This window comes from Suricata suricatta, chromosome 3 (genome assembly GCF_006229205.1).
Source record: "Suricata suricatta isolate VVHF042 chromosome 3, meerkat_22Aug2017_6uvM2_HiC, whole genome shotgun sequence".
Taxonomy (NCBI): domain Eukaryota; kingdom Metazoa; phylum Chordata; class Mammalia; order Carnivora; family Herpestidae; genus Suricata; species Suricata suricatta.
Genome location: NC_043702.1, coordinates 20,332,450 through 20,341,880, shown reverse-complemented (window position 1 = coordinate 20,341,880; position 9,431 = coordinate 20,332,450).

Genomic DNA, 9,431 nt, shown 5'->3' with positions numbered 1-9,431 from the left:
CCACGGGCCAGGACTGCGCGGCCGCGCGCTTTCCTGCACTTAGGTTTTGTTTGGGGCGCGTGTTTTGTCGGGGCTTTTCCCCCCTCTTTCTTTTAATTCCCCGAGCGCAGATTGGGACGCATGCGTCCCCGAGACGCTCTGCTGCTGCCCTCTAAGGAGGAAGCAGGGACTCCAGGCGGAGGGCACCACCGACGGGCAGCCCCGGCTGCGGGGAAGGAGGGGCAAGCCCCCGAGTCACGGAGCACGAGGTTGGGCTGAATCTATTCATACTTTTTATTGGCTTCACTCCCGGAGGAAATAAAAGGTCCTCCTTCCTACTCCCGTGCCTTCAAAGCAGGTTTTTACCATGTCAGCCCCCCACAGAGTAAAAGCCAGCAGAAGAGCCTGGACTGACAGGTTACAGAAGTGGGTTTCTGGGTTGGGGAGGTGGGCGGTTAAGATTGTTTATTTTTAAGTCATCTCCACATCCAACGTGGGGACTCACACTCAGAACCCCCGAGATCAAGAGTCCCACGCTCCACGGGCTGAGCCAGCCAGGCGCCTCCAGAAGTAGGTTTTTTTTTAAGTACTATATTCGCGATAATTTTTTAAGTCGTTTTCAAGTTCATTGGTCCTTAAATAACTCCCTAAAAAAGAAAAGAAAAGAAAAGAAAAGAAAAAGAAAAAGGCAACCTCTATCATTAGTTTCTTGCAATTTTGCAGCGCTATTTATATATTTATTTATGCTTGTAGGAACTTGCAAGCATATGTACTTACATCCGGCTCCATTTTTCACCCAGATGGTGACACACTCCACTCATTTCTGCCCTGGCTTGTTGCACTCGGTAGATCATGTAGACTGTTCCACATCAACCCAAGTATTTCTTTCTCTACCATTTTAAGATTTATATTTTGTTGGGTCATACTGATGCCTGTATGTTGTTCAGTCAGACCCCTGTTCGGGGACGTTTAAGTTCATTCCAACTTTTTGTCATTAAAGAATGCTGCAGGGCACCTGAATGGCTCGGTCTCTTAAACTAGGACCCTTGACTTAGACTCAAGTCACCATCTCAGGGATGGTTCCTGTAATCCAGCCCCCACATGCCCCTCCCCCCAGTAAATAAATAAACTTTAAAAAAAAACCATGTATATCTATTGAGTAAATGCTTGACAGCTAAATGCTGGGTCATAGGTAAGATGCTTTTTTCAATTTTGATTGATCTTATCAGCTTGCTCTCCACGGAGATAATCCAATTTGTACTCTGACCAGCAATATGTGAAAGTATCTATGCCCCCATCATTCAAGCTACTATCAAATTTGTCATCTTTGCCAACCTGATTTATTCAGCAAATACTTTATAAGCATCCGTTATGGGCCAGACTTGTACCAGGTGCTGGGGATATAGCAGCGAACAAAAGAAACAAAACTCCCTATTCTCTTGGAGCAAACATTCTAGGCAGAGAGTTAGACAAAACAAGTGCGTTCTTCAGTGTGTTGGTAGGTAATGCGTGCTGTGGAAGAAAATAAGGCACAAGAAGTGCTGGGAAGGTGTGTGTGTGTGTGTGTGTGTGCGCGCGCGCTAGAGAGAGGAATGGTGTCTGCAGTTTTAAATAGGGTGGTCACAGAAAGCCTCCTAATATGGTGACATCTAAGCCAAAACTTGAAAATCAGCATGATATGACAGGGAAGAGCATTTCAGGAAGAGTGAGACTACATGCAAAATCCCAGAGGAAAGGGAATAAAGTACAAGGTGCGTGAGAAAGAAAAGAAAAAAAGAAAGAAAATTCTAGGAGTGATAGAAATGATGGAACAAGGGACCTTGTAGGACCATACAAGGATGCTGGATTTTGCTGAGTTAAGCTCCGAGTTGGAGGGTTTTGAGTAGAGAGGGTGATATGGTCTACCTGAATGGTTAACAGGATCCTTTGGCTGCTATCTGGAGAAGAAACTGGGTGCAAAGGGCTGTTTAGGGAGAAGCTAATGGACGTCATTCTAATGACCCAGCTGACACACCACGGAGGTAGCAGTAGAGGTGGTATGGACTTTGCATGGAATTTGTTTTTTGTCGTTGATGTTGTTATTTTACTGTTTGGTTATTTTCGAGAGAGAGAGACAGAGTGTGAGGAGGGGAGGACGGAGAGAGGGAGACACAGAATCTGAACCAGGCTCCAGGCTCTGACCTGTCAGCGCAGAGCCCAATGCAGGGCTTGAGCTCATGAACTGTGAGATCATGACCTGAGCCGAAGTCGACGGTCAACCGACTGAGCCACCCAGGCGCCCAATGGAAGGAATTTGAAGGTAGAGCCAACAAGAGTTGCTAAAGGATTGGGAAAAAAGGCGCTCTAGGTTTGAGTTGAGAAGCTACAAAGGTTGAATTGCCATTAATTGAGATAGAGAAGTGCTAGGAGCCGCATCGGCCTTGCTGGATGACACAGTCACAGTGAGGAAATGGCAGACATTTACACAACTCCAGTCCTAAGAGGTGAAACTGGTATCTCCTTCTGCTACTGCTGCTCATGTTAAAAATAAGCCTGTTGTCATTAATTAGGCCTTACAGTATTCCAAATCAGACTGATATTCCCCACACAGTTACCCCATAAGAAAAAACATTTTTCTGTCCCTGCATAAGAGATTTTAGATCAAAACACTATAAATATTTGACAAAAGGCTTTTATAATGAGCCTTGCAGACCCAAAACATAGACTTGAGGGGGTTAAAAGCACAAAAATTGCCTTTGAGTCTGGCCTGGAGAAAAGGAGCGTAATTTGGAGATAAGAAATAAATACAAGGTCAAAAACATAGTCCATTTGAGTCTGGTCTGAAGAGAATTGGAGCCTAAACTGGAGATTAGAAGTGGAAGACATGTACAAAACATAGTGCCTTCCCAAGGTCTACATTCTACCTTGTGCCGACTTCAGTTATGAGGATGCATAAGGTTGTGAGAAACCCAGGTCCAAGGCCCACACACATAGGGTCCCCATTGTGCTTGCATCAAAGAAAGGGCTTTCTCAAACAATTTGTTAGTAGGCATTTTTTTCTTGTGGTTTTTGAGCTTAATAAAATGGCTCCTGGCCTATCTGTGGACAGCTTGATCTACATTTTAATCTCAGCTTTACTGGCTTAAATGATGTGTATATCATCCTGTTTTTTGCTGAAGACATCCCGTTATGTTCTTGATTGTGGGATTTGCTCAACCTCACTATAAGTGCATTACATGACTTGGTTGTAATTTGTTAATCAAAAACAAAGTCATAATTATTGGCAAAAAAACTAACCCATACAAAGTGAGATAGGTTTGTCACTTTTCTTAATCTTGGGGACTGACGCAAAAATGAATGAGATAGTTCTCTGTATATTTTTGATGATTAAAGCATCTTATCATTAAAAAATTAGTCATTATAAAAAAATTTCTCTTTTTCTAATGACATCACTTCCAATAATTAAAACATCTTATCACTAAGAATTAGTCACTGTAAACAGTTCCTATTTTCTGATGTCATGTTATTGCTTGATCAATAAAAAGAGACACCAAGGCAGACAGAGCAGAGATGCCTGCCTGGTGATCAAGAAAGAAACTTGTGACTCTCTCATCACTCTCTCGTGCTGACACCATCCATCCTTTCAGGGACCCCTGGACCTGCTGGAGCTAGACTCCAGTAGAGAAGAGTGTAGGAGGAGCAGGTTTGCAGGGGTGAGGAGGAAGAGCAAGAGTTTCTTCTCAGAAGTGTCGATTCTCCTGGGCAGTGTATTAATTTTTAAATGTGTTGCTACACATAAGTGTGTCCTGTTGTGGCTACATTATGAAGCTGAGGGAGTTTATCAAGTTGGCTACCGAAGGATAGGAAGCATGAAAGGAGGTTCCTGTGACCCTGACTTAGTTGGGGAGACTGGACATGGACCCATCATGAAAAGCCAACAAGACAAAACTACCAGCTCTTAGCAGGCAGCTCACAGCTGTGGCACGCAGCCCAGCTCGGGGTCATTTGTCACTTGCAGATATGGTGGTATGGAGACTGAGTGTTGCTCTAGACAGCAAACTTCCCACTAGCTGGGAAATCCCCTTGGGAGAATGCACTAGGTTCTAAAATCGGGTTTTGAATATGAATCAAACCGCTTAGGTTCAAGCAGAAGGTCGGTAGAGAGGGCTGCCAAAATGAGAACTCAGCCAGCAAAAAGATGAAATCTGGGTCTGGCAGCTACTATTAACTACTGGAGTTGGATTTATTGAGTAGATAAATTACAGAAGGCTTCCGGCTCTTGGAAAGTACAGGTGCTCTGCCCCTTTACTAGCTTTGATCTTAGACAAGTCACTTAATTTTTCTGAACCTCAGTTTTCTAATCTGTGAAATGGAGATGATGACTCTGGCCCTACTTACCTATGTACAATTGTGAGATTCAAATGAAATGGTTTAAAAACCATAACGCACCTTCAGAATATCAAAGTTCAACACTATTTATTGGGGTTATTACTGAGGATGGTGAGATTATACACAATGCTTGGCTAGCTGAAATGTAACATGGAGACCTCTGGTGGGGACGTGGGAGCAGAAGGGGGATCGCCCCTTTTGGGTGGAAGCAGAGAGAGGCTATCTACTTTCTCAATGGCTTGAGGAATCCTTTTCACCTCTTCCTCAGGACAGAGAGGTAAAGTAACCACCTCCACAAGGCCCTCACCCTGAGGAAGGGACACATCAGGAAGAACATTCATATGTAAAAGAGCCAAAGCTATCGCAATAACCCCCTGTTATAGCAGAAAGAGGGATTTTATGCTTCTGTTTCAGATTTGCACCAACAGGTTCCCAGATTTTGACATCTAGGGTGCTGTTTTGGGGAAACCATGGATTAATATCTAAGATAACCTAAAGTATATGCTGTGATTGTTCTTCATTTGTATTTGCCCCGTTGGCTTTAAGTAACCACTTTAGGACCTCCATACAATGCCTTTGCTCAGTAGATAGAGACAGCTCCATGTAGAAAGTCTTAATAAGAACTCAAGAGAGTAAAGAGAAGAGGAAAACAAAACCCAAGCCTGCAAAGTTCCAGAACTCGGCTGTTTTCGGAAGAGAAGCTGATGACTTACTGCACAGACTTTGGTTCTCAAGCGTTCCGTTCAGGTCAGTCTCAAGTTCTCACACGGGCACCACTTGCCAGGAATGGCCAACAAACCCTGCACTGGCAGATGAAAAGTTACTCCACACTTTGCTGGGAAAAAAAGAAGATAGGGGGATCAGCCTTTGCAGATGAAGACCCCATCCGCCTCACTTGTATTCTTGTTTATTGCAGTGTCGGGTTCATCACAAATCTTAGTGGGCTTGTGCACAGAGAGCCTATGACATTCCAGGCGTGCAGGAAGCACAACTTAAAGGTGCCCAATCACAAGAGGCTAATTAAATCAGAGGTATGCAGCAAGGGTCTAGGTCCTGCTGTTCTGCTAAGCTTAGAGTACAATGTATAGGTAACAGAGTTCCCCAAGGACTGCAGAAACTCCTGGGAGGGCCAGCCCTCAACCCCCCACCCCATCCCCACAGCATTCTGCAGGCAGGCTGGTTAGGCAGGCCTCTGCATTCCAAGAGACCCACACCCATCCCACACGTAATTTCAGCCCACCAGAAATCTCTGTGTTACATTTCAGCTAGCCAAGCATTGTGTAGAATCTCCTCATCCTCAGTAATAACCCCAACAACTATTTTTTTAAATGTTTATTTATTTTTGACAGAGAGAGAATGCAAGCAAGGGAGTGGCAGAAGATCTGAAGCAGGCTGTGAGCTGACAGCAGACAGCCCGATAAGGGACTTGAACTCACAAGCTGCAAGATCATGACCTGAGCTGAAGTCTAACACGTACCTGACTGAGTCACCCAGACGCCCCACATACTATTGATTAAATTCAGTATAGGCCTGTTGGGCAAATGTGGATTCTGATATTAATGGGCTTACTTTTGACAATACTTCTTTTAGCATTTGTACCTCTGCATTCCGTGGACGTCTTTTATGTGGTCTGTTTCAGAGAAGATATTCTAGAAAGCCATGGAACCACATCTACCGAACAAATGTGATCAGGAGGTTAATGTCCTCTGCCTTACCAAGAATCATGTATACTGTTTGCTCCAACAAATATTCATATTTTTCTTTTAAATGAACCTTAAGTTTTAAAACGTATAAATGAAACGTTCCTCTAAAAAAGTTGAAATAGTTCAGCGTAAGTTCCTTCTGACCATGACCCACAGTCTTGTTCACTTTGTACCCTCTCCCGGCTAACCTTGTTATCAGTATGGTACCAATCTTTTTCTGGAAACACATGCACTTATGTGCCCCTATGATTCCTATATAGCATCATTGTGTGTGTCATTATTTTTGCTAGTTTTTGTTTTAATATAAAAGGCACACGTTAGTCTGCCAGCTTTTTCCACTTAATAATAGGTCTTAGATGCCTATCCAATTAGTGCATTTAATAAATAGTACTTCATTCGTTTTAACGGATGTGAGTGTTCTCTATTTATCAATTTTTTTAAGGATTGTTGTGTTTTTGTAGCTGCTCATCTTCCCAGAAGTTAAACACCTGCATGATTTCCCTATTTTTTTGGTAAATTAGACCTTGAAGAGGAATAATGGTATCACCAAACCCCTCCAGCTGCAGCTTCCAAGTAGCTGAGACCACATCTTGGTGACCCCGTTTCCTGTTTCAGACCTCATTCACAGGAGAACAGTGAATGTTCCTTTTTTTAGAGACATGCTAGATTGTTCCTACCGCCTAAGTTGACACCAACACCACCCACCACAGATAGAAACATCTGACATTTACCAAGAGTCCCTGGGCACCAGATGTCCTGAATAGGCAGTCCCCTGGGGCAAATGGTGACTCACAGACCCATCAGCTGCTTGTTTGCAAGGCCAACTGGTGGCCCATGTTGTCAGATCTCTCTGTGGCAGGAAAAACTCTAGAATCTTCTTTGAAAACAACTAGTATACTTTAAAAATCTATTGACAACTCCTGAGAGTTGGAGAAAAAGGCATTTGCAGGGCAGGAAAAATGAGAAAACCAAAATACTTAAGCTACAACAGCACATCATGAGTGCATTCCACAGTAAAGCTCCACTTGCAACCACATAGTTCAAGCCAATGTCATTCACACAGTCATTCGACAAATATTTATTGAGCCAGGTACTGGGGATACAGTGGTGACTAGAGTGTGGATTCCACCCATGAAGACAAGAACTTTGTTTTGTTCTTTGCAATATCCTCAGCACCTAGAACGGTGCAGATCCATGCTAGGGACTCAATATAGAAGGGTATTCTGTATCACAACATCTAGAATAGTGTAGGCACATACCAGGCACTTAATAAATATGTGGAATAAATATATGAAAACAGAAAAAAAGCTAGTGAACCAGAGTTTGCATGAAGTTATGTTTAACTTCTGAAGAGCCTGTTTATGAGCTACCCAAGTCCAATAGAGAGCTTAAAGGACACTGTTTTCCTTATTGAAGGAAGCTAACCTCAGTCACCCTAAGTGACCCAGGATGGACAGCTAACACACCTCCTACCTTTGGAGAAGTCATATCAGGGAGGAAAATGACTGGATGTCACCAAGGGTTAGCAGGCAGCACCCATAGAATCAACACCTGTGGAAGGGAAGGGGAAGAAAGAAGCAGGACCAGACCTCAGCCCTTCGGAGACTTCATGGGGAAGTATGAGAAGGTGGTTTCCACCCCCATGGTAATCATCCTCTGGATGAGGGCCACCAAGGAAGAGAACATGACCTTGGCTGAGGCCGCTGTCTCTGATTGAGGTTGTCCAGGAAGGGGGCTGACAGCTGAGGGCTGTCCACTGCCAGCACTTCCAGAACTTGGCCTGGTAACACCTTTCTTCCCGAGGGAGGATCATAGTCCCTGTTGGTTGTTTTGCAAGCTCAGAATTTCCTCCCTCTGGACATGCCAGGAATTCTTTTATCAGATTACTTGAATATAAAATAGGTAGACTTATTTTTTAATTGTGGTAAAATAAATTAAGTCTTCCAGGCATCATCACTAAAGCCTTCTATTTTTAGAAAGGAATATTCTAGGGGCTCCTGGGTGGCTCAGTCAGGTAAATGACCGACTTTGGCTCAGGTCATGATCTCAGGGTACCTGAGTTCAAGCCTCATGTCGGGCTCTGTGCTGACATCTCAGAGCCTGGGGCCTGCTTCAGATTCTGTGTCTCCCTCTCTCTCTGACCCTCCCCCTGCTCATCCTCTGCCTCTCTCTGTCTCTCTGAAATATGTAAATGTTAAAAAAGTTTTTTTTTTTAAAAGAAGGGAACATTCTAGGAATAAGGTTCAAGAAATTCTGTTCACCACTGGAGGCAATCCCATTAAAAAAAATACAAGCCACAATGTGGATAAACTTCAAAAACATTATGGTAGGTGCAAAACAGGCAGACACGAGAAGCCCCGTATTATATGATTGATTTACGTGACATATCCAAAATAGGTAAATCCAAAGAGACAGAAGTGCATCTGGTTGTCGCCAGGGCTGAGAGGAGGGGAAATGAGGAGTGACTGCTTAATGGATATGGAGTTTCCTTTGGGGAATGTTTTGGAACTGGACAGAGGTGGAGGTTGTGAATATACTAAATGCCACTGAATTGTTTATTTACAATTGTTAATTTGATAGTATGTCGATTTCACCTGAAAATGTTTTATTTAATTAAATAATTTTTAAATGTTTATTGGCTTTTGAGAGAGAAAGTAGGGAGAGGGGCAGAGAGAAAGGGAGACACAGAATCTGAAGCAGGCTCCAGGCTGTCACCACAGAGCCTGACACAGAGAGAGGGGCTCGAACTCACAAACAGTGAGATCATGACCTGAGCCAGTCAGATGCTTAACCTACTGAGCCACCCAGGCGCCCCTCCCCTGAGTTTTTTTAAATGGGTTAAAATGGGTACCAGCGTGGCTCAGGAGGTTACGCATCCAACTCTTGATCTCGGCTCAGGTCATGATCTTGTGGTGGTTGTGAGATTGAGCCTCACACCAGGCTCTGCAAGGAGTGCGGAGCCTGCTTGGGACTCTCTCTCTCTCCCTCTCCTTCTGCCTGTCTCCCCAGCTTGTGCTCTCTCTTTTGCAAAATAAATAAACATAAAAGTAAGAAAACTTAAAAAAAAAAAAAAAGACCTCTTCCCTGAATGCATCTGTTATAGTAAAATTAACCGTCTACTGTAGAAGCCTTCACTTTTGAGTACCTGGGCATTAGTAAAATGCTGTTACTCTGTCCTCAGGGTAAATTTATATTCTACAAGGTGAGTCCAACAATTTGTATTTAAAAATTTTTTTTAATGTTTTATTTATTTTTGATACAGAAGAGACAGAGCATGAGAGGGGGAGGGTCAGAGAGAGAAGGAGACACAGAATCTGAAACAGGCTCCAGGCTCTGAGCTAGCTGTCAGCACAGAGCCTGACGCGGGGTTCGAACCCACGA